This window comes from Phascolarctos cinereus, unplaced genomic scaffold (genome assembly GCF_003287225.1).
Source record: "Phascolarctos cinereus isolate Bilbo 61053 unplaced genomic scaffold, phaCin_HiC Scaffold_3;HRSCAF=262, whole genome shotgun sequence".
Lineage (NCBI taxonomy): Eukaryota > Metazoa > Chordata > Mammalia > Diprotodontia > Phascolarctidae > Phascolarctos > Phascolarctos cinereus.
The window spans coordinates 208,728,528-208,753,639 of NW_027555736.1; the positions used below are offsets into that span (position 1 = coordinate 208,728,528).

Here is a 25,112-nt window from a genome sequence, read left to right on the forward strand (position 1 = left end):
CCACCAACACTCAGTTGTGATTTAAAAACCTTTGACCTAAGAGAATCCATTCTTCACATTAAGTCTAAATCCGTTGCTCAGTAACTGCCATTCATCAACCTAGTTTTGTCCTAGAGTGGCCAAGAAGGACAAATCTAATTCTTCTTCCACAAGACAGACCACCAAAAATCAAATCCACTCATCTCTTCTTCATCTGATTGTTACCAAATGATTTCTTTCCTAAGAATACCAAAGAATCCACATCATCATTCCTTGGGATGCAGGCAACCGCTTCTTCTTTAAGGGGTCCAAGTCTTCTACTCTCCAGCAGATGCTTCATACTTCTTACTCAATTCCACATGTTCAGTGATTCTTCTCTTTCTCCAATAAGTCATATTCTTCCACTTTCCAAATCTATCCCTGGACAAAATTCCCTTTAGCCTCTTTTTGATCTTTTCGCCACCTTTGTTTCTATCTTAAATCCTTTCTTCTATTTTTAAAATGAAAACTTAAATCTTCTTCATAAACATTAATTATTCAAGACATTTACTGAGGAGAGTTTATCATATCCAAAGCAACATGCTATTCACTGTGTTTTTCAGTTGTTTCTGACTCTTTGTGACCTCATTTGGGGTTTTCTTGGCAGAGATACTGGTTTGCCATTTCCTTTTCTAGCTTATTTTACAGATGAGGAAACTGAAGCAAACAAGGTTAAGTGACTTGCCCAGGGTCACACAGCTAATAAGTGTCTGGATTTGAACTTGGGAAGATGAATCTTCTTCATTCCAGGCCCAGCACTCCAACCACTGTGATACCTAGCTGCCCATCCCACTCACTACGGTAGATACAAATGAAAGAGGGGTGATCTCTCAGTCCTCTACTCCAATTCATGTAATAAGAAGATGCTCTACTCTACCTTTATTAGGTAAGAATGCCTCTTTTATTTAATTACAGAATTAATCTAAGGTAGAAACTAGGCATGAACAAGACTGAAACATCTCTATTGAACCAATCAGAGGTGTAAAATAAGTACAAATTGAATCAAAGTAGCTGATACCACATGGGAAATATATTGTGGATGGTTGAAAAGACTCAGTCACACCCAGCGGAGCTTGAGATAAACAGCAAGCCAATTCAGAACCTGGCATTTCTAACAGAAGCCAGCAGCCAAGTGGGGAAGCAGTTTTAGCCAAGCTCTTAATAGGAACTGCTTGGGGTGGAAGGAGGCAGGAAAAAGTTGTTGCATGTCACCTTCCCCTTCCCCGTCCACATTTGACCAGAGGAACGCCAGAAGAGGAAAGATTTTGTGAACTCTGAAAGAGAAAAGATATGGACTTTGCACTGGTGTCAGCAGTAGTTCCTACAGAACCAACAACAAGATAAAATAGATACACATCGAAGGGAGGCAGCTAGCTCTAGGGAGCATGCCCTCTTCAGGACTGCGAGAGGGATAGCTTCAGAGCTCTACAAGCCCAGAAGAACACTGCACCTTGGAGGAACCTGAAGACCCCTGGAAGAAAGAAAAGTACGTCCAGCTAGGAGTTGTAAATATCCTTTGCAACAGATGGTTTGGGTTTGAGCTCACTCTTCCCAGAGACCTAGTGTATACAAGCAGTGAGTGTATCACAGGCTTTTGTACTAGATGGTCTTACTGTGATATCTAAGTAAACGTACCATTTTAAAATCGATTGAAATCTGGCTGGCTGATAGTCAATGATGAGATTTGGGAAAGCACACCGATCCCCTTCCAGGATTTGAACTCAGACACATCAGTCTTCCTGACTTCAGGCCTGGCACTCTATGAACTGTGGCACCTAGCTGCCCAGCGCATGGTAGAGTTGGGATTCAAACCATAGTCTTTCAACTCCAAATGCATTGCTCCACAATGACATTCTGTGGGGATCACCAAAGTTCCACGGGCACAGGAATAGGTAGATGGAATGGCTGTTGCAGAAGGTTGTAATACACCGGTGACTAAGTAAGCACGTACAAAAAATAAAGGACAACTGCAGGGGTCAAAGATTCTCCTACAATTGGATGATAGAGAAGTGACTTTATTAGAAAAAGAGAGGCCAAAAAGAACAGTAGATTTCTGGGGGAGAAAAAAAATCCCTTTTCTCAATATGCGATGCTTTAGGTACTGGTGAGATAGAGGTGTCCCCTAGCCAGAGTGAAATAATAATCTTGAGTTAAGGGAAGAACTTCCTAATTTCATTCTCTCAACAATCCTTCAGGGCAGGAATTAATATAACCATGTTACAGATGAGGCAAGTGAAGCTAAGACACTGTCTCAGTGGGCACATTAAGTACCAGAACTAGGACTACAAATTAAACTCTCTGAGTCCCACACCAGGGCTTTTTTCACTATTCCAAACTCATTAGATGACAGAACCCCCCTGGGGCCCCTGGATTAGAACTAAAAGAGAAAATGCAAAATCACTCAGACACCACAAAGGGAGTTTCAAGAACCATTTTGCAAGAAAACATCAAACTGCATGTTGCCTAACTGATAAATCACCAAATTATTCTTCGGGTTTGCAGTGTGTAAAACCATGTTTTTCAGGAGGAGCTACTAGAAAAATCTGTGTAGAGGCCTATAAGGACAGATAATGCTGCCAGACTAAGTGAACAGTAGTTGTGTCCTTCATTCTAGAATACAACCAGTGACATCAGGAGAGTTGATGAGCACTGGGATAGGAATCAGGAAGACTCATCTTCCTGAGTTCAAATCCTGCCTCAGACACTTTTTTTTTTAAATTAAAGAGGCCATTCCTTAACTCACTTCTTCAACAGTACTATTCACCGAATGAGCATTGCCTCACTCGAAACGTGAACTCAGAAAGGCCTTAGCTTAAAAGGGCCAAGGTCTCCCACTGCATCCTGGGCGATCTCCAGTCATCCTGATGAATATCTGGCCACTGGATCCAGATGGCTCTGGAGGAAAAAGTGAGGATGGTGACTTTGCACAGCCTTCTCCCACTCAAATCCAGTTCAATGCAAGTCATGTCATTATCTCCCTGATGTCATGGTCCTCTTAGAGAATGAAGGACAAACCACAATCCTAGGCAAGTCACTTAATCCTGTTCACCTTAGTTTCCTTTATCTGTAAAATGACCTGGAGAAGGAAATGGCAAACAATTCTAGCATCTTTGCCAAGAAAACCCAAAATGGGGTCACAAAGGGTCAGACACGACCGAACAACAACAAATATGTAAGCAAATAATATGAAGCAGGGAAAGGAGGTGATATCTGAAATGGACAGCCTGAAAACAAATAGCCAAGTATTTGTTGGTAAGAAAGAAAACAAATATAATTAGGAAAAAAAGGGATTTAAAACATAATAATTCACAATAAGCAGGGAAAGAGAAAGAACAAAAGAACAGGCTTAGTTGAAGAGCAGGGGTCTGATCTGGGCTTGATCACTTATCAGCTGCGTGTTCCTGGACTTTTCCAACATCAGCTGTCAAGCCTCAGTGCCCTCATTTATAAATTAAGATAACATTTGCAAATATCCATATCCATCCCTATAAACTTATCAGCCTCAAATGAAATAATGTAGGACAAAATGTTTTGAAGCCATAAAGTCCCATAAAAATGGTACATACCATTCTGATGATGATAATAGGCAGAAAAATTTAAGATGTAAAATTTAAGATGTAAAAATTGAGGGGGATATCTAAAACTACTTCTGGTTAGATATTCAAGAGGATTATTGAAAGAAAATGCATGGGAAATACTAATCTGTTCTCATTTACAGGTGGGGTGAAGCACCTGTCTAGATATTTTAACAAAAAGAAAATTTCTCTCAAAGATTAGTTGTAGTACAGAACTTGTAGCAGCTTAGTGATGCTGTGTAACTACATAAATCAATGCAACCTAGAGAGAATGACCATGATTTAGTCAAAATTCCAATTATAAGTAAATGGTTGATGCAAGGGCATTCAAAGCTCCAACCTTATTTAATCCTTTTTGGAAAAGGAAATGGGGGGGGTTGGGGGCAGCTAGGTGGCGCGGTGGGTTAGAGTACCGGCCCTGAAGTCAGGAGGACCTGAGTTCAAATCCGACCTCAGACCAAACACTTGACACTTGCTAGCTGTGTGACCCTGGGCAAGTCACTTAACCCCAACTGCCTTAAAAAAAAAAGGAAAAGGAAATGGGGGTGGGGGGAAAGCTGGCATCTACTTTATTTTTTCCATCTACTTTATTTAAGAGGATGAAATGGAATCAAAAAACATCAAGATTGATATTGTCCTGAGATTTTTATTTCTGTCCTGAAGCACTTAATAGCACTTTATTATTTGTAAAGAACTGGTAATTAAAACAAAATGAAACTCCACTGGAAGTTAATCTCCTCTGCTTTTTGATGATAAGGAAAGAATAGGATCCCACACAGCACGATATTACAGAAGTCAATATTAGTAGTGGTAAGAATAACAATAACAGCTGACATTTACAAAGCATCGTAAATGTGTATGCTTGTCTGATCCTCGCAATTACCCCTCTAAGAAAGGTAATGCCAGTGTTGTTATCCTTATTTTGCAGATGAGGAAACAGACGCTTAGAGAACTGAACTGATTTAGGAGGTGATGAGCAATCATGGGGAAGAGGACCCTGGGAGGGAAAGTAGTACTACAGGACAGAGAAGATACAGAGAGGCATACTTAAGGTCGATGGGAAGAAACAGTGCCAGGTACGTAGCAGGTACTTTTGTTTATTGATTAATATTTATTGATTATATGATCAGGGATAATAATCTGGCTCCCTCACTCATCATCTGACATGTCAGAAGAGAGCTGATGATTTAGTGTGGGGGGAAAAAGGTGTAAGAAACAACACAATCTGGCATAGCCACTTTAAGGGAAAATTTTTTCTTCCTTACAGTTTCAGTTGTCAAACACTTTGATTTCCTTTTAATTTTGTTTGAAATGGGTACATGAAAAATGTCAAGAATAGAAAATAATGCCCTGTACATGTATTTTCAAAATTCCTTTCATCAGAAATATGAGAAACTCTTGGCCCCCACCCCACCAAACAAAAACAAAACAAAACAAAAAAGAAACCAAGCTATCTTTTGAAAAATGTGGAGAAGATGTCATATAGCTTAATGTGGAGTATAGCAGTTGCTTTAGACTGAGGCTTCTGCTGACTTTAAGTATAGGGAATAATATAGGCCAGCAAATAGTAATTCTACTTCTGCTGAAAACATGGTAAGATCACCAAGAAAACAGAATGTATGGTGTCACACACAAATTAACTCTGAAAACAATTTTCTTCAAGGCCTTCCAAAAATACTGAAAACAACAGCAGCCTTACTTAGAAAACATTCTTAGCCTTCCAAAGGGAAAACACACTGCATATAATGACTATTTTAAAAAACACTTCTCTACTTTATGGTGCATGGAAACTCTTCAGATTCAATATATACAGAACCAATTCTATCATCTTTCCTACACAACTGATGAACTCTCGGGATTTCTCTTCTATCAACGGCACAAACATTCCTTTAGTCAAACAGATCAAAAACCTCAAGTGTCATCACTGACTCATTTCCAGACTAAATTACTTTCAAGTCCTGTCCAACATTCTGATAAATAGCACTTTTTGTGACAACAAAATACAAGAAACAAACTAGGTGCCCTTTGGTTCAGAAATGGCTAACCAGGTCATGTTAAATAGGTGTTTTTTACTATCTCAATGTCACTATAAATATCTCTAACTGGAAGCGGAGGTGAAAAAGATTCTCATTTTACAATTTCTGGAGCACTTATATGCCTTAAACTATAGAAATTATGCTTGGTATGTTATATGTATGTTTGGAATTGTTAAGATTAGTTATCAGTGAGGGCAATAAGACATACAGGCAATGGGATATAGAAATCTATTCTGCCGTACAGGAAAATAGAAGGGAAAGGGGATAACAGAAGGTGGGAGAGAATAGAAGGGAGGGCAGATTAGGGGAAGGGATATTCAGAATGCATGCTGTCTTGGGGGTGGGGGGAGGGACAAGATGGGGAGAAAATTTGGAACCCAAGATTTTGTGGAAGTGAATGTTGAAAACTAAAAATAAATTAATTTAAAAAAAGATTTGTATCAGTGAAATAATGATTTATTTCCTTCAGAAAAATTAACTTGACAGAGTACGAAAGAGAATGAAATTGTAGCTAGTAACATGAAATTATTGGTTGGATTTCCCAAGGAAAGAAAAAATAAAAAAAGCTCCTGAATGGATTAAAAATCACAACCTATGTTGTGACTAACAGGAAATATACTTAGTGAAGAAAGATAAATAGGTTTAAGATGAAAGGACAGACTAAAGTTGATCATTCTTTAGCATAATCTTGAAAATCAGAAGTTTCAAGAATGCTGCAAAGCTGTATTTAAATTAGAAAGGATATTACAAATTACAAAGGATAACAAAGGAATTTTAAAAGGAATATTGAAAATGAGAGAATAATATTAAAACTTCACAACCAGAGCAACTAAATTTCTATAGGAAACAGATGAATTACAAAAAAAATTACACAGAAAATAATGGCTATATTGTAACAGAACAGACTACATTAAACAAAAAAGATTAACTAAACAGAAACTATAGATTTGAAATGAGTGTATTAGAAGTATGGAAAAAAATGGGAACTATACATATTCCAAGGCAAAAAGAAATCATAAATTATAAATTCAGAAAGGTGAAATTGTAAAATATGTCTCTAATTATAAAACAATAAAAAATACTAGTTAACAAGGAAATGTTTTGGTTTTACAGGGAGATTAAAAATAATTTTAATAATGATTAGATTACAGAATGTTAGAAATATTAGAAATAACAGATTAGAATACTAGAAATATTAGAAATAATAAGTTATATTCAAGATAACAATAACAAATACTAAAGAGTCAAATTCATATTGCTTAGCACTTATATTGAAAAGAGAAAAACAGAAAAGAGACAACTGAAGATATCAAAAGCAAGCGCAAAATAAAACTGAGAATCATTTAAGGAGAGAAATTAAAATAAAAACTACCGAAACAGAAAATGAATACAATTAAGTCAATGAAACAAAGCTTTTAAAAATAATTATAAAATCAATTACCTATTAGGAAACTTAATCAAAAAGTAAGGAGGAAAATTAAATTCCCCAAATCAAAAATGAGAAAGGGAAGATCTAAATGAACAAAGAAGACATAAAGAAAGAGGTCAAAGAATATGAACAGGTAGTTTTCAGAGGAAGAAACTAAAGCTATCTATAGTTATATGAAAAAATGTTCTAAATCACTATTGATTAGAGAAATGCAAATCAAAACGACCCTGAAGTACCACATCACACCTATTAGATTGGCTAACATGACAAAACAGGAAAATGATAAATGTTTGTAAGGGAAACTGAGGAGAGATCCTCCCCAGCCCCTGGTGTAACTGTCTCATGACCTGACATAAATAATGTAAATTGGAGTTAGCATGCATGATCAGGGGTATCATGGAAACGGAACATTAAACACCCAACAAATTGTGTTACCTGGGAAAACAATTCTTATTTCAAGGAACATTTTTCTTGAGAAGAATGTGTATCTGTCCAAGGAATTGATCATTCCTTGGAAACTTACACAACAAACAGGTAGTTGGAGCTCTCATCGAGCTCCAACCTTTGTCCACATGTGTGCATATCCCTGGTCTGAGCGCTCACCAAGGAGACATACACAAAACAAAACACTGGGGTTTTTTTTTCTGGTTTACATAATTATAAAAAGGGTCGTTTGAAAGGGAGATTTTGGAGTACATTGATACAGAGGTAGGGATGCCGACTCTCTGCTGGAGGCGGATCACATGCACAGTCTCCACTGTGTCCTGGGGTACGATGCTCCCCACTGCCTCCCTGACCAGGCCCATTGGGCCATCTCCAGTCTCCCCGGTTCTATGGGTATTTGAGCTTGCCTGGTGAGTGAGTGTGTATCCTTTCTTTTCTTATTCCCTCTTTCTTTAATGCTGATTATTACTTATCGCATGAAATGTTATTCTTATCTTCACTGCTTGTGTGGTTTTTAATTATTATTAATCATTGTAAAATAAATGTGATTATTTGTTAAGTTTATCCTGAGTATGTGTCATTATATCTTGAGATACGAACCTAAAAGTGAAAGTAATGCACAGTTCATAATCCTTCTGATTACAATGTTGGAGAAGATGTGGGAAAATTGGAACAGCAATGCACTGTTAGTGGAGTTGTGAAATGATCTAACCATTTTGGAGAGCAATTTGGAACTATGCCCAAAGGGCTATAAGACTGTGCATATTCTTTGATCTGGCAATACCACTTCTAGATATGTATCCCAAAGAGATCATAAAAATGAGAAAAGGACCCACATGTAGAAAAATATTTATAGCAACTTTTCTTATGGGGACCAAGAATTGGAAATTGAGGGGATGCCCATCAGTTGGGGAATGGCTGAACAGGTTGTGGTGTATGAATGTAATGGCACACTATTGTGCTATAAGAAATGATGAGCAGGCTGACTTCAGAAAAACCTGGAAAGACTTGTATGGTCTGATGCTGAGTGATATGAGCAAAACCAGGAAAACACTGTACGAAGTGACAGCAACACTGTGTGATGACCAACTTTGATGGATTTAGCTCCTCTCAACAATGCAAGGATCTAAGACTACTCCAAAAGACTCATGATGGAAAATGCTATCCACATCCAGAGAAAGAATCATGGAGTCTGAATGCAGACTGAAGCATACTATTTTCTCTTTTTTTTTCCCTTTGGTTTTTTCTTTCTCATGGTTTTTCCCTTTGGTTCTAATTCTTCTTTACAACATGACTAATGTGGAGATATGTTTAATATGATTGTGTATAGATATAGCCTATATCAGATAACATGCTGTCTTGGGGAGGAGGAGGGGAAGAAGGGGGAGAAAACTTAAAACTCAAAATCTTATAAAAGTGAATGTTAAAAAGTAAAACTAGAACTAACTAAATAAATATTTTTTAAAAAGAAAGGATGGAAGGTGAACGAATGTTACATAAAGAAAGGGAATAAAAAGGACCACTCATCATCTGAAGTTAATAGGTATTATGTTCTGTCTGTAGAGAAAGAATGTGGACCGTCTCAGGAGAACACAGGTTCTTGTGGTATGACACAGATTCACAGGTGCCACTAAGTCATCCAATAGTGGCCACAAAAAGAAAAGACAAAGAGTGATGACTGGTGACTTCCTGCTGAAGAGGTAATAATGCAGCTATCTGTTGACAATGCCAAAACAACTGAGATTTCTATTGTCTTTCTACAAAGGACATACATCCGAGATAGGATAGCTTCTTCCAAGGCTACCACTAATGACTACTACTCATCCTTGGTCATTCATATGGAAATCCACAAAACATACCTATTTTGAGGCAACAAGTGGCATTTTCATCACTACTGCCTACAAAAGGTAAGGGGTTCAGAAGAAAAACCTAGATCTGGGAAGTGACCAGCTAACTAACAAGATGGCTGGTGCCTGAGAAAAAGGATTTAAATTTCTGGACCTTAAAATACATATTAAAAGTCAGGGCAGCTAAGCGGTACAGTAGATAGAGCACCAGGCCTGACTCCTAGAAGACCTGAGTTCAAATCCAGCCTCAGACACTCACTAGCTGTGTGACTCTGGACAAGTCACTTAACCCTGTTTGCCTCAGTTTCCTCATCTGGAAAATGAGCTGGAGAAGGAAATGGCAAACCACTAAAGCATCTTTACAAAGAAAATCCCAAAAGGGGTCATAAAGAGTCAGACACAACCAAATAACAACAACAACAAATGTCAGAGTTAGAGTACACGTAACAGTAGTGGGTAAAAAAACATTTGTATGAAATCTTGAGATTCTTTTCAAAAGAATTTTCTACTCAAAAGAAAGAACATCCCCCTCATTGAGCTGTCAAATATGGTACCATCAAGAGTAACAGGCATAAAATAAGTCAGAACAAGAACAGAAGAGAGGTCTAGTAACCTGTAGGAGACAGCAATAAAACCTATACTCTTCTTTTTTAAATTTTTTATTTTTAGGCAATTGGGGTTAAGTGACTTGCCCAGGGTCTCACAGCTAGTGTCAAGTGTTTGGTCTGAGGCCGGGTTTGAACTCAGGCTCTCTTGACTTCAGAGTCGGTGCTCTGTCCACCCAGCTGCCCCTAAAACCTATACTCTTAAGTGTCCATCTTCAAAGGCAACAAACAGGATGAAAGAGATTTCAATGCAAGGAAGAATAATTTGACTTCACAATTTTCGCTGACATTTGTTGAAATGGAACTAATGACTTGACCCATAGCACTGAAAGGGTATATATACCTTATTCAAAATAAACAGAACAGATAAAAGGAGTGAAGGAATATCACAGTATATGAAGACAATGAACTCATTGTGAGAAGGACAGGCAATGAGTAGAGGATCAAGGGTAAAAATGTCCCTGACAGAGTATTCTTTAGACTATTCTGGAGAATGTGGAGGAAGTATCACAAATCTGGCAGGTAGATATTGTAAGTGATGGGGAGCTTCAACTATGTGGAAATCTACTGAAGGCCTCTACCTGCCGATACCATCTTGATTCATTGATAACTTCAACCTTCACAAAGTAGAAGAACCTACTCAGGATCTAACAATAACCAACACGGAGGAACTGACAACCTGAAAAGGCAATGATGAGAACCTTAGCAACAAGTGATCACTTCTATCACAAAATTCAAGAAAATTGGACATGATAATGTGACATATTTCCTAGGTTTCGGGACAGGAGATTTCAAAAGGTTCAAAGAAAAGATAGGCAGGATTCAATGGACTAAATGCTTTACAGGGAAAGGCCGCCTAAGGGCTTAGGAATGTGAAGATTCAAAGAACAATATTCTAAAGAGGAAGAGAAATTATCTCAATGAGGAAGACAAGGGGGAGGCAGCTCAAGAGAGTGTTATGACTGACACCTATACGAGGTAGGTAGGACAGGGATCATTAGCTTTATTTTACAGAAGAGGAAATAGTAGCTCTAAGTGACTTGTCTAAGGTCACCCAACTACTTGGAGTGGCAAAGCTGAAAGTGCAATTGAGCTTTTCTGACTCCAAGACTGATGCTCTTTCAGCTATAACTGCACATCCAGGTAGTTAATAACTATTACAGGAATAAAGCATCCGACCAGTAGCAGGTACTCAATACAGCCTTTCGGAATTTAGTTCACTTGAAAAGGAATCTCTCAGAAGACAACGTCCAGTTTTACAATTCTAATAGATTGCCAACGTTGGTAGGTCACTTAACAAGCATTTATTTAGCACCTCCTGTGGGCCGGACACTGTGCTAAAAGCAATGTTGAAAGTGCTGAAGTGCAGCAAGCATGGTTAACATCTATTGATGATGGCAAAACATGGCTCACCAAGAATACACTATGTAATACGTCATCCCCAGCTTCTGTCTGGTCTCCCAAGTTCACAATCTCAGTGTTCCGCACAGCTCGTAACTGCTCATTTCACACATCCAACGAGCCACCAAATCTTTTCATTTCTGTCTCTAGAACATCAATCTCTGCAGTACGTAACTAGCCACCATCTTAGTTTCGGGCATTATCACCCCTACCACAATAGCCCCATTATTGTACTCCTTGCCTCATGTCTCTCCCCACTCTTACTCATTTTTCACAGAGCTACCAAAATGATTTTTCCTTACAAATAAGTTTGATCACATCACTGCTCTATCCAAAGGAACTCTAGCGGGTCCCTGATGCCTTTAGGATAAAACATAAATTCCTCTCTCTGCCTTTTGAAGTCCTCCATAACATGGCCCCATCCAACTTATCCAGCTTAATAATATATTATTGTAGTAATATACTACTCTCCCCTTCTATTCTCTACGGGTTAACTACACTAGGCTGCTCCCATCTCTGCCTTTCCACTGGCCATCTCCCATACCTGGAATGATTTTCCTTCTCATCTTTTCTTCGCAGAACCTCTCATGCACTTCAAGATTCAGTTCAAACACTACCTTTCACATGAAGCCTTTCTGGATTCCCTCTCACCCAATGCTAGTACCCTCTGATTCTAAACTGTATTTATTTTGCAACAATTCCAAATATCTTTACATGTGTACATCTCCCTCAACAGCATGCAAGATCTTTCAGTGGTGGGGCTTTCATTTTTGCCTTTGTGTCTTCAGTGCCCAGCATAGGGTGATATAGTAGGTGCTTAATAAACGCTCACTGATGGCCTGTCAAAGTTAGAGTTCATGCTAAAAGATCTGAGGAGCTTAAAAATAATTTGGATTAAAGGGAGTTAAAAACATATATTTATGAACACTAAGCCAATTTTTCTAACAATATAAAAATACAAAGTATTAACTACCAAATAAAAGCATGTATCTTCTCAATAGTCTAGTAGCAACCTAACTTTCTCTTAATATTTTTTAAAAATTTTTTTTATTTTTTGGTTAGGCAATGGAGTTAAGCGACTTGCTCAGGGTCACACAGCTAGTAATGTTATGTGTCTGAGGCCGCATTTGAACTCAGGTCCTCCAGAATCCAGGGCCGATGCTCTATCCACCGTGCCACCTAGCTGCCCCTCTTAACATTTAATAAAGATGAATTATTCTTGGATATACTACACAACCTCTGGACACCAACTCTGACATTGTGACTTCTATGGTTATTTTATATGGAGGGGACAGCACAAATATGTACAAGCAAATATACAGAAATGAAGTTCAGAAGATCTGGGTTCTAATTTCACTTCTGACATATGCTAGCTGCACAATCTTGGGCAACTCACTTAACTTCTGTATTTTTCAAGCAACTCCCTAGGACCTATCAAACTGTAGATCTCAGTTGTGATCTCTGTTGGAGAAGTTATCATAGGAGTTCCCTGTACTGACAAAATCATAGATCCTGTAAGTACTCATGCATATTTACACACAAAAGGATATTAAGAAAGATGTCTTTATAGCACACTTGTTATACAGGACTGCAAGCTTCATGGGAGCAAGAACCATATATTAACTAAACCTGGATTCTGCCCTATCACAAGATTCCACATAAAGTAGGTGATTAGTAAACACATGTTGAATTGTATATTTACTGTCTGGTGGATTTAGATATATACTTAACAGTCTTGCACTTCCCCCTCCCCCTCCCAAATCAGTGACTTAGGCTAACTACTATCCTCAACCAACCAGGCCATATCCAGAACCAAATAAATTCCCACTCACATTCCTCCAATGCTTTTACACTCAAGTAGAGCTGTTTAGAGATGAAGAGAGTGATTATAGCTTAATGAGAAATAAATTTCCATCGTGGTCATGAATACCAGTCCCATGACCCCTAAAGTCCATAAGTCTGCTTCTGGCTTCCCAGTGCCTTCCAACCACTGTGGACAGTCATTTCAACAATAATCACATCATTCCTCCCACATCCCTTGCCCTTCCATTCTTCTGCTACTCTCTAGCTGTCTTTCCCAACTCCAGGTAAAGTCTATTATCTTCTCTTTCCAAAGCTGTCTGTCCTTTGGCTACTGACAAAAATGTAAATACCTGAAGCCTGAAATACTGGCAGTCCTAACACCTCTCATCACCCTGTATAAATGATCTGGTAGATTATTCTGGTCTATCTGGGGAAGGGGAGGGGACTGGCAAGTCAGTAAGTCAGCCAAGCACCCACCTACTATGTGCCAAGCACTGTGCCAAGTGCTGAGGATAAATCTTTTTTAAAAGGCAAAAAAACCAGTCCTTGCTCTCAAGGAGCTCACAGCCTGAAGAAGGAAACCACATGCAAACAACTCTGTGTGTGTGGGGGGGGGGGGGTATGGAGGACAGCCAGTGAAAATGCCTAGAGTTCAGAGATGGATTATCTCGTGTAAGGAATATCAAGAAGACTGGTGTTACTGAACCACAGAATATACAGAAGGGAGTAAGGTATCAGAAGACTGGAGATGCCGGGAGAGACCAGATTACGAAGGGCTTGAAAAGCCAAACACAGGAGCTTCGATTTGATCCTGGTGATAACAGGAAGCCACTGGGGTTTATCAAATAAAAAGGGTCAGACCGCGTTTAAGGAAGATCAATTTGACAGCTAAGGGAAGGATGGAACAGTGTATGGCAGGATGAAAGACAAGGAGACCAGCCAGCAGGCTACTATAATAGTTTAGGTGTGAGGCTATGAAGGCCAGTACATGGATGGTGGCAGTGCCAGAGGAGAGAAGGGGGCATACATAAGAGAAGTTGTTAAGGTAGAGAGATGGGACTTCACAAATAAATAATTGGATACTGAAGGGAATGGGGATAGGAGAGTGAAGAATCAAGGACGACACCGTTTCCACACTTGGGTAAAAGAGAAGATGTCATTTCCCTCGACAGTAATGGGAAAAGTAGAAGGAAGTTTAGGGGGGAAAGAAAATGACAGTTTTGGACATGTTGAATTTAAAATGCCTACCAGATATCCAATTAGAGATGTTCAACAGGCAGCTGGAAATGTAAGACTGGAATTTAGGAGACAGGAGAAGGTTGATAACTTGGTGAACTCTCAGTTTTGTGACAACTGACACGAAGTCCCATTTGGCTTTCCAGACTTGAGGTTCTGCCAATCAATACTGTTTAACCATGCTTTCATTCATCTCTCCTTGCCTATCCCATTCTCCATGGTGGAGGTGTCAAACATGTGGCCTACATTTTTCTAATGTAGAGCCTGATGATCCCCATCTCTAGCTGAGTTTGACACCACAGTTCCACAAGGATGTTGCAAAAATGTTTTATTCTCAGGACTCCAATCCCACATCTTATGGCCCCTCCAGCTTTCTGTAGTACCTTCTAAACTAATATTAAGTAGAAATACTTTACTGTACTAATCATAAGATCCCAACCCTTCAAAAGAGTTTTAAAAAGATCAACAATACTGTGAATGACCAAGCATTTGTTAATACTCTATATTACAAATATTTATTAATGCCACTATATTACAAATACCACTATGTACCAGGAACTGGGGATACAAAATACAGCAGAGGAAAAAGATCCTGACCTCAAGCAATTTATGTTCTAACAGGAAGATACAACATATATATATATATATATATATATATATATATATATATAAAAGGAATGTTGGGGCCAGGAAAGGGAGTTTTGACTTGAAGAGTCACAAGGATTGACTGGAACCATGAGGCAGTCAACCATCACATCTTTTCCAGGAACAACTGTAGTAGCGACTTTATTATTGTTCCCAAACCAAGTGATGGATAACGGGGGCAGTGAGGGGAATTCATACTCAAGAGAAGCAAGTCAGATGACAAGATGCCTACACTAGTTATGCCCCTGTTTTCTGGTAGATGCTGAAAGGAACGTGAAGCGTGTCTAGAGCCGATTAAATATAGTGAGTTGGGAATTTTCGCCCACTCACTTATCAACGAAGATAGGTCATCTCCAAGTCAGAGAAGCAAAGCTGAGATTAACTTTGTCTGGACAGGGGAGAATGGTCTCTGGAAATAAGAGCCTAGAGGGGGAAGCAATAAGACAGATGTGCTCTCTGGAAATTCTCCCTTATATTTAACCCAAATCCTTCCTGCTGTAAGTTCAGGTGATTATCCTATCCTGAACTGGAGTAAAGATTAACTAGCCACCAGTTTCCATATATTATTTTTTAAGAAGTCATTTAAAACTACCTCTAGAAAAAGAGTATCTATGTCTTGTTAAGTTAGGGACATGGCTCTCTGGTGAAATTCATAATTTTCAGTCTATTATATTTTAACTAGTAGCTATTGACACCAACTATGATATTACTGAGGCACAAAGAACTGCCTAAGAGTCTGAGCTCAGACTAGGAGTCAGAAATTAATGGCCTAGTCATAGCTCTGCTCTGATTTACTTTTCAAGGGAACAGAAACCTTTTTTTTGTCTGTGAAATCTCTACATAAAGAAGCTCAATTATGTAAGTTCTGCTTATCCCAGTTTCTATTCATTAAAGGTCAAGGGAATTATACGAAAACCTTACTGATTTAGGGGCTGATTTATTTTTTTATATTTCATTTTTATTTTTTTCTTCAATTACATGTGAACAAAAATTTTTAACAATTATTTTTTAAAATTTTGAGTTCCAAATTCTCCTTCCCTTCTCCCTCTTTCTTGAGAAAGCAAGCAGTTTGATATAGATTATACATATGCAGTCATGCAAAACATTTCCATATTAGCCATGGTGCAAAAGAAAACAGAGAACAAAAAACCAAAAGTGCTGGAGGTTTTAAAAGTATGCTTCCATCTGCATTAGACTCCATCAGTTTCTATGTCTGGAGGTAGATAGCATTTTCCATCATAAGTCCTTCAGAATTATTTTGGATCATTGTATTAATCAGAATAACTAAGTCATTCATAGCTGATCATTGTACAATATTGCTGTTAATGTACAATGTTCTCCTGGTGCTGCTCATTTCACTTTGCATCCGTTTATCCAAGTCTTTCCAGGTTGTTTCTGAAAGCATCCTACTTATTATTTCTTGCAGCACAACAGTATTCCATCACACTCATACACCACAACTTGTTAGGTCATTCCCCAATTAAAGGGCATTGTCTCAATTTCCAGTTTTTTTTGTCACCACAAAAAAGCTGCCATAAATATTTGTATACATATAGGCCTTTTTCCTTTGATCTCTTTGGAATACAGATCTGGTAGTGGTATTTCTGGGTCAAAGGATATGCAGTTTTATAGCCCTTTGGGCATAGTTTTAGGCACTGACTCTTAAGTACTAATATTTCCCCATTACATTTTCTTCCAAATAGCAGTTTCAGTATAATTCTTGCCTTGAGATATGACATGCTCTAAGCACAACTAAATACTTTACAAACTATCTACATACACACACACACACACAACACACACACACACACATACACGCTCACTGTACAAACTCTTTCTATACATAGTTGGTATAATGTTTGGTCATGCTTAAAGCATTTCATACATCTAGGAAAGGGTTATATACTTGCCTTGAAGTATGAAATAAATATTTAATACATATAAATACATGTGTATGTATGTATGTATGTATATTTACGTTTGTAAACCAGGTATATACATATATATATATATATATATATATATATAATATATATATATATATACATATATATATGAACAAACTTCAGAGAAGATGTTTATGGTGGAGAACAAGATAGACCTGTTTTGTTGGTTCCCTGGCACGAAGCCTTAAATTGGCATTCAACACACATCCAAATCTGGTTCCAATCTACCTGTCCTGCTTATTTTACAATGTTCTTCCCACTTAGTCTAAATTCCAGATAAACTCAAATGTAATCCTTGAATACATTCAGCATGCTCTTTCCTCTGAACCCCATGCACACACACATGTGCCATCTGTTTACAAACGGATAAATTAAGATATGGTGTTTCGTTTCAAGAAGAGATTAAAAAAGATACCCAGTCTCATACATTTAAAATACTGCTTTATTTACAATTCAAGTGAGATGCATATTTCAGAGAAGAGAGTTACTGCAGAGAGCAATGTATACTGGTTTTGTTGCTCCCCCCGTATGAATCCTTAAGTTGGCATTCGACACATCCAAATCTGGCTCTAATCTACCTGTCTAGCTTATCTCGCAATATTCCCCCTCATTTACTCTAAACTTCAGATAAATGGAATGTATTCCTTGAGTACATTCAGCATTCTTCTTCCTCTGTACCTCTGCTGACAATTCCTATATTCAGAATGCCCTCTTCTTCCTGACCCATCTCTGTCTGTTGACATCATGACTCCAAAATCTGGAGTATGGTATAGTGGAAAGGATGTTGGGTTGGGAATCAAGATGACCTGGGTTCAAATACTAAATGCCTGGGTGATCTCAGATAAGTCATTTAACTTTTTGATGTCCCAGTTTTTTCATTTGTAAAATAGTGGGGTCAGAATAAGAGACCGCTGAGGTTCCTTCCAATTCCACAATCCTACTATCGTCTTTTAAGGTTATATTATCAAATGGTACCTCTTTCCTCATGCCCTCCCTGATCCCTATCTTCTTTCCAAAGGAAATGATCACTTGCTTTCTAAGCACTTTATTCACCATGTTAACTACTTATAATTTGTAATGTATTTATATGAAAACATGACTTAGACATCCCCTGTTAGCTTGAAAGCTTCTATGGAAGGAGCCAACCTTATTTACATTTACATACTGTACCACGCTTAACACAGTGAACTCTAGTCAGTAAACATTTAGTAAATATATAAGTGCCTAATAAATTTTCACTGAATGAATGGATGGACTCATAGGAAAGAATTACAAGGCTCCATCCTAAACCCAAGATTATGAAGTCAAGTACAGAAAAAATGGAATAATTAGATGTCTTTAAAAAAAAGGCATAAAAAATTTGAGTTAAAGTTGGGGGGGCATAACAACAATCAACATGTTAAGCACCTGCTATGTGCCAGTTACTTGCTAAGTGGAGGGAGACACAGAAATACAAAATCCAACCCCTGCTCTCAAGGAGCTCATAAGATAATGGAGGAGAGGGGGCGGAGCCAAGATGGCGGAGTGAAAGCAGTGACTTGCTTGAGCTCTCCTCCAAAACCCTCCAAATACTCATAAAAAATGGCTCTAAACAAATTCTGAAGCAGTAGAACCCACAAAAAGACAGAGTGAAACAAATTTCCAGCCCAAGACAACCTGGATGATTGATCAGAAAGGTGTGTCACACCGGGCTGGGAGCGCAGCGCAGCGTGGGTGCACAGGCCGCAGCAAACCTGGAGCAGGCCTCAGAGGACTGAATCTCAGGCAACTGTGGAGTTTTCCAGATTCCTCACTCCACCAATGCCAAAAACAAATTAGAAGGTCAGTGGGAAAAGCCTGTTTCTGTCAGCGCCTGAGAAAGGAAGGCGGGGTTTCAGCTCCATTCCCCAAGAGCGTGGCCCTGTGGGGGGGCAGCTGCTTCCCGAGCTTCCGGCCCACAGACTGAGGGGGAATCCAGTGGCTGATCAGAGAGGGATGGCAGGAATCTCTTCCTTTGCCCATGTTTGGATCTGGGCCACAGTTCTGGGCAGCAGTGCTGGGGTGAGGAGGAGCGCTGGCTTGGTGGAGCTTGTAGTGGTTGTGGAGAGAAGCCCCTCCTCACAGTTACAGGACAGAAAGGAGTACTTGTAGTAGCAGGCCAGGAAAGGAGTAAACACCTCGCCCCTTATCATACCACCTTGGAAGAACTGAAAATTTACAGGTCCCTACAAGTATCTCTGAAACCAGCTGTACAAACCCCCGAAGCTTGGGACAGTACATTCTCCACATTGGAAGCAGATTCCTACCTTAACAAAGAGTTTAAAACTCAAGTAATTGGGCAGGATCATGAGCAAGCAGGGCAAAAAGAGTCAGACTATATTATCTTACTTTGGTGAAAAAGAAGACCAAAATATACAACCAGAAGAAGACAACAAAGTCAAAGCCCCTACATCCAAAGCCTCCAAGAAAAATATGAATTGGTCCCAGGCCATGGAAGAGCTCATAACGGATTTTGAGAAGCAAGTTAGAGAAGTAGAGGAAAAACTGAGAGTGATGCTAAAGGAGACCCAAAAAAATACTGAAGAAAATAACACCTTAAAAAATAGCCTAACCCAAATGGCAAAAGAGGTCCAAAAAGCCAATGAGGAGAAAAATGCCCTAAAAAGAAAAATTGGCCAGATGGAAAAGGAAGTCCAAAAGCTTACTGAAGAAAATACTTCCTTAAAAATTAGAATAGAGCAATTGGAAGATAGTGACTTTATGAGAAATCACGACACAGTAGAACAAATCCAAAAGAATGAAAAATTAGAAAACATGTGAAATATCTCATTGGAAAAACAACTGACCTGGAAAATAGATCCAGGAGAGAGAATTTAAAAATTATTGGACTATCTGAAAGCCATGATCAAAAAAAGAGCCTAGACATCATCTTTCAAGAAATTATCAAGGAAAACTGCCCTGATATATTAGAACCAGAGGGCAAAATAGAAATTGAAAGAATCCACAGATCTCCTCCTGAAAGAGATCCCCAAAGGAAAACTCCTAGGAATATTGTAGCCAAATTCCAGAGTTCCCAGGTCAAGGAGAAAATATTACAAGCTGCCAGAAGGAAACAGTTCAAGTACTGTGGGAACACAATCAGGATAACACAAGATTTAGCAGCTTCTACATTAAAGGACTGCAGGGCATGGAATATAATATTCTGGAGGGCAAAGGAGATAGGATTACAACCAAGAATCACCTACCCAGCAAAACTGAGTATAATCCTTCAGGGGAAAAAATGGTCATTCAGTGAAATAGAGGACTTTCAAGCATTCTGATGAAAAGACCAGAGCTGAATAGAAAATTTGACTTTCAAATACAGGACTCAGTGGAACATGAAGAGGTAAACAGGAAAGAGAAATCATAAGAGACTTATTAAGATTGAACTGTTTACATTCCTGCATGGAAAGATGATATTTATAACTCATGAGACCTTTGTCAGTATCAGGGTAGTTGGAGGAAAAAATTATATGTATGTATATGTAGATAGATAGATAGAGGGCACAGGGTGAGCTGAAGATTAAGGGGTCATATCTGGAGAATAAAATTAAGGGATGAGAGAGGATTATATTTGGAGAAGAAGAAAGGGAGAGGTAGAATGGGGTAAATTATCTCAAAAAAAAACAACAGAAAAGTCTCTTACAGTGGAAGGGGAAACAGGGGAAGGTGAGAGGGAATGAATGAATTTTATTCTCATAGGATTTGGCTTAAGGAGGGAATAACATACACATTCAATTGGGTATGGAAATCTGTCTTACCCTACAGGAAAATAGGGGGGAAGGGGACAAGAGAGCAGGGGGATGATAGAGAGGAGGGCAGATTGGGAAAGGGGTTAATCAGAAGTAAATACTTCTGAGGAGGACAGGTCAAAAGAAAGAATAGAATAAATGGGAGGGCAGGATAGGATTAAGGGAAATAGAGTTAGTTTTTCACATGTCTACTATGGACGTGTTTTGCATAACTGCACATGTACAACTTATATTGAGTTGCTTGCCTTTTCAATGAGGGTGGGTGGGGAGGGAGGAAGAGAGAAAATTTGAAACCTAAAGTTTTAAAAACATATGTTTTAAAAAAATGTTTTCACATGCTACTGGGAAAAAATATAGGAAATGGGGTACAGAAGTCTATCCTGCCCTACAGGAAAATAGAAGGGGAAGGGGATAAGAGAAGGGGAGAGAGATAGAAGAGAGGACAGAGTAGGGGAAGGGATATTCAGAATGCATGCCATCTTGGGGGGGGAGGGGGAGATGGGGTGAAAATTTGGAACTCAAAAACTTGTGGAAGTAAATGTTGAAAACTAAAAATAAACAAATTTATATTTAAAAAAAAGATAATGGAGGAGACAAGACAGAAGCAGCTTGGTACACACAAGATATATACAGTATAAATTTGAGATAATTAGAGTTGCTTTCTTGAAAGCAACAGTTCAATCGACATTAATTCACAAATATAAATTAGTAAACCTACATAATACAACAAACTATACAGAAAAAAGATTAAAGGACTTCAAGTGAAAAGGCATTTTTAAGATAGTCTAGTCCATCCCTATCACTGTAAAGTTGGGGAAACTCAAGCCCAAAGAGTTTAAGACTTGTTTATAGTTACAAAGACAGTAAATCTTTGTTTAAAAAAAAAAACCTCAGAAGAGCTGGGATTTGAGTGCAGGTTTTTGGCACTGGACTTGGAATCAGGAAGACTCATTTTCATGAGTTCAAATCTGACCTAAGACACTTACTAGCTGTGTAACCCTGGGCAACTTGCTTAACCCTGTTTGCCTCAGTTTCCTCATCTGTCAAATGAGCTGGAGAAGGATATAGCAAACCACTCCAGTATCTCTGCCAAGAAAACCTCAAATTGGGGGCACCTAGGTGGCGCAGTGGATAGAGCACTGGCCCTGAAGTCAGGAGGACCTGAGTTCAAATCCGGCCTCAGACCAAACACTTGACACTTACTAGCTGTGTGACCCTGGGCAAGTCACTTAACCCCAACTGCCTAAAAGCAAAAAAAAAAAATCTCAAATGGGGTCACAGGGAGTCAGACATGACCAAAACGAACAGACAACAACAACATAACCCTGACTCCAGATCCAGTCCTATTCTCACTATTCTACACTGGGGGAGGAAGAAAAAGAGCATAAAGAAACTCAGGCCACAGCAGCACATTATCTATATTTGCCTCTATTATAATACTGTACACATAACTTACATAACTATTTACTCATGTGGTCACATTAAACTTAAATCCTACTTACATGCTTAGCCGTATACATCTGTAGCTTCCTTATTAAATTGTAAGCTCTTTGAGGAAAGAGACAATTATTTTTTTCTTCTCTCTACAATCCTAGCACTTAACAGTATCTTTTATATCCTCTAAGGATATAGCTTCTCTCTCCACCGGCAGAGTCCATAAACCTTCCTCCATCTTGGTAAAGTGCTTTTATTTGATGTAGCAACTGAGGAAGAGTTATGAGTATCTCCAGTTATGAGTAAATTTAGGCTTAGTTGAGATGGTCCTAGAATGACAGATACAGGCTAACTTTAGGACTGAGTCTGAAGGCTTTCCAGCTTCCTAGCACCTGCCAGAGCTTATGTTATGACGGCAAAGACTTCAGAAAAAGGTCTTACAGATGTGTGTGCAGATGTATGTATACATACACAAATAAACACACACATAGGTACAAGTGATCAACAGTTGTACCAATTATTAGTTATACCAATGAACATGTTCATTATAACTTAATATACAATGTAATAAAATATAAACAATATAATGTGAAATGATGTAATATTATATTAGATAAATCTATTGTTATAATAATTCAATGTTTACTGAATTCTTTATTCTACAGATGAAAAAAACTGAGGCCAAGAGAGGGCAAGAGGCTTGTCAAAAGGTGGAACTTTTAGGAGTCGGGGAGCAGGCAGGATGGCTATGTAAGATCACGTTAGGCCTGAGACTCTATGGGTGGCCTGAGATAATTAGCATGATGTTTATAGGTAGATCAGGATTGTAATGAACAGTGTGTCGTCTGGGTAGTCAGGCTGGTCACAACGTGCAGCTGGGGCTGCCAATACTTCAGCACAAATCCATCACCACCTCCACAAAAAAGACCTAACTCAAAGAACATCTCCTATTGGGCCTTCTACACAAAGGACCAAGGATAATACAAAGAAGGTACAGAAGGGGGGTAGGCAGATTGCTAGCAGACAAAGTCCTGAGCTCACATGATAAGCATGGATAAAGCTCCCCAAGGACTGACTGAGCTGACTTGGGTGAATTTTTATTTTCTATGTCACTCTTCCTCGGGGGAGCACAGAGGCTCACAGAGTTTCTATCAGATACGGGAAGGAGCAAGGCACCATTCTACCTTGGAAGGGAAGGTTTTGGTTTCTGCACCATTGAAAGGGACAATTTCAGTCAACTAGTTCATTCTCACACACTTGCACAAAAACAACTCTACATCAACAGAGATTTAAGAGCAAAGCAACACTAGGATCACAGGATTTTAAAGCTGGAAGAGACAGAGGTCACTCTTTCCTGTCCCCTCAGGAAACCTGTATGTTCTAACGTGTTTACTGCAGCTCTCTTTGTGGTAGCAAAGAAATAGAAATTGTGGGAATGCCCATCAATTGGGGAATGGCTGAACAAGTTGTGATATATAATTATGATGGAATACTACTGTGCTATAAGAAATGATGAGCTCTTTGATTTTAGAGAAACACAGAAACACCTGCACGAAATAATGAAGAGCAAAATGAGGAGAACCAAAAGAAGTTATTTACAGTAACTATAATACTGTTTTAAGAATGGCTTTAAAGGACATAGGAAGACGCTATCTGCATCCAGAGAAAGAAGTGATGATAGAACTATGTGTAGAATAATTTTACATATATGTACACCTATTTGTGTCCAATGGTAGCCATCTCTAGGGTGGGGGGAAAGGAAAAAAGAAAACAAAAAGACATTCACACGATAACTGTTATATATTTAAAAGGAATAGTAAGTTGTAAATAATAGTTTTGCAGTGTCATGTGCAATCATAAAATGCATGTTTTATTCCATAAACTAAAAATTAAAAATGAAAGGAAAACAAACAAAAAAATAATGTGCCCAAGGTAAAAAAAAAAAATAGAAAATGACTGGAACTCAGTCCTCACCTGTCAATTCAATGCTTTTTCTACATTTGTCACACAATGTGTGGTTCCAGATCAATCTGGGCTCAGTTACTTTCAGGTCCACCAAAAGTACTTTCATCTACAACCTTGACTTTCCTAGGATCCAAAAACCACATCTATTTTTAAAGATTTTAGCATTTGAGAATCATACTACTTAAATATTCTGAGCTCATAACTCAGGCCCTCTCACTCAAAGCCAGCTTTGCTGTTAGAACAAAGGGAATCTTCTGTCCTCTAAAAGGAGAGAGGGAAGGGGTGAGAAGGGTGTGAAATGTCATTGTCAAGTTTGCTATAAGAGTTAGCTTTATCAGATTTTCTTTCTTTCAACAAAAAATGGTTCAGGGAGGGAGAGATGAGGAGGAGGTGGTGATACCATGAATCTGGAAATGTCTATGATGTAAAACAACTCTGAAAAACTAAAGAACCTAAATTGATGCAGTGGCCAGCCATGATTCAAAATGATATGATGAAGAAGACTGTTGTCCATCTCCTAACAAAGAGATGATCCTAGGATACAGAATGAGACACGAGTATTGTGGATATGTATTTTGCTTGATTCTGAATGTTTGTTACTAAGTCTTTTAGTTTCCCTTTACAGTTGAGAGGTGGACAGAGGTCAGAGGAAAAGAAAATACATGCCCAATGATTGAAAAAAAAATTTTAGATTACTATGACAAAAAAAGACCAATAAAAATTCAATTTTTTTCAAAGAAAGAAAACAGTGTAAAAAATTTCACCATTACACAATCTAGCTTGACCAGGGAGAATTTTCTCTCACTATGCCTTGACTTGGAAAAAGTTTTGATTTCTTCTTCATCTTAGGACAAGAATCGCTGGTAAGGCATTTCAGAGGGGGAGTCTTCACAGAGACTTTAGATGACCTTCACCCTACACGTACCCTGCCGCCATCACTCCCATTCCATCTCCAAGA

The 25,112-nt window shown here is 38.6% G+C and overlaps 1 protein-coding gene across 9 annotated transcripts in view; it reads right to left on the reverse strand.

The window, feature by feature from the left end:
* TDP1 (tyrosyl-DNA phosphodiesterase 1) overlaps positions 1–25,112 on the reverse strand; it is a 166,252-nt gene that overhangs the window by 72,958 nt on the left and 68,182 nt on the right. The gene's annotated exons all lie outside the window — the stretch shown is intronic.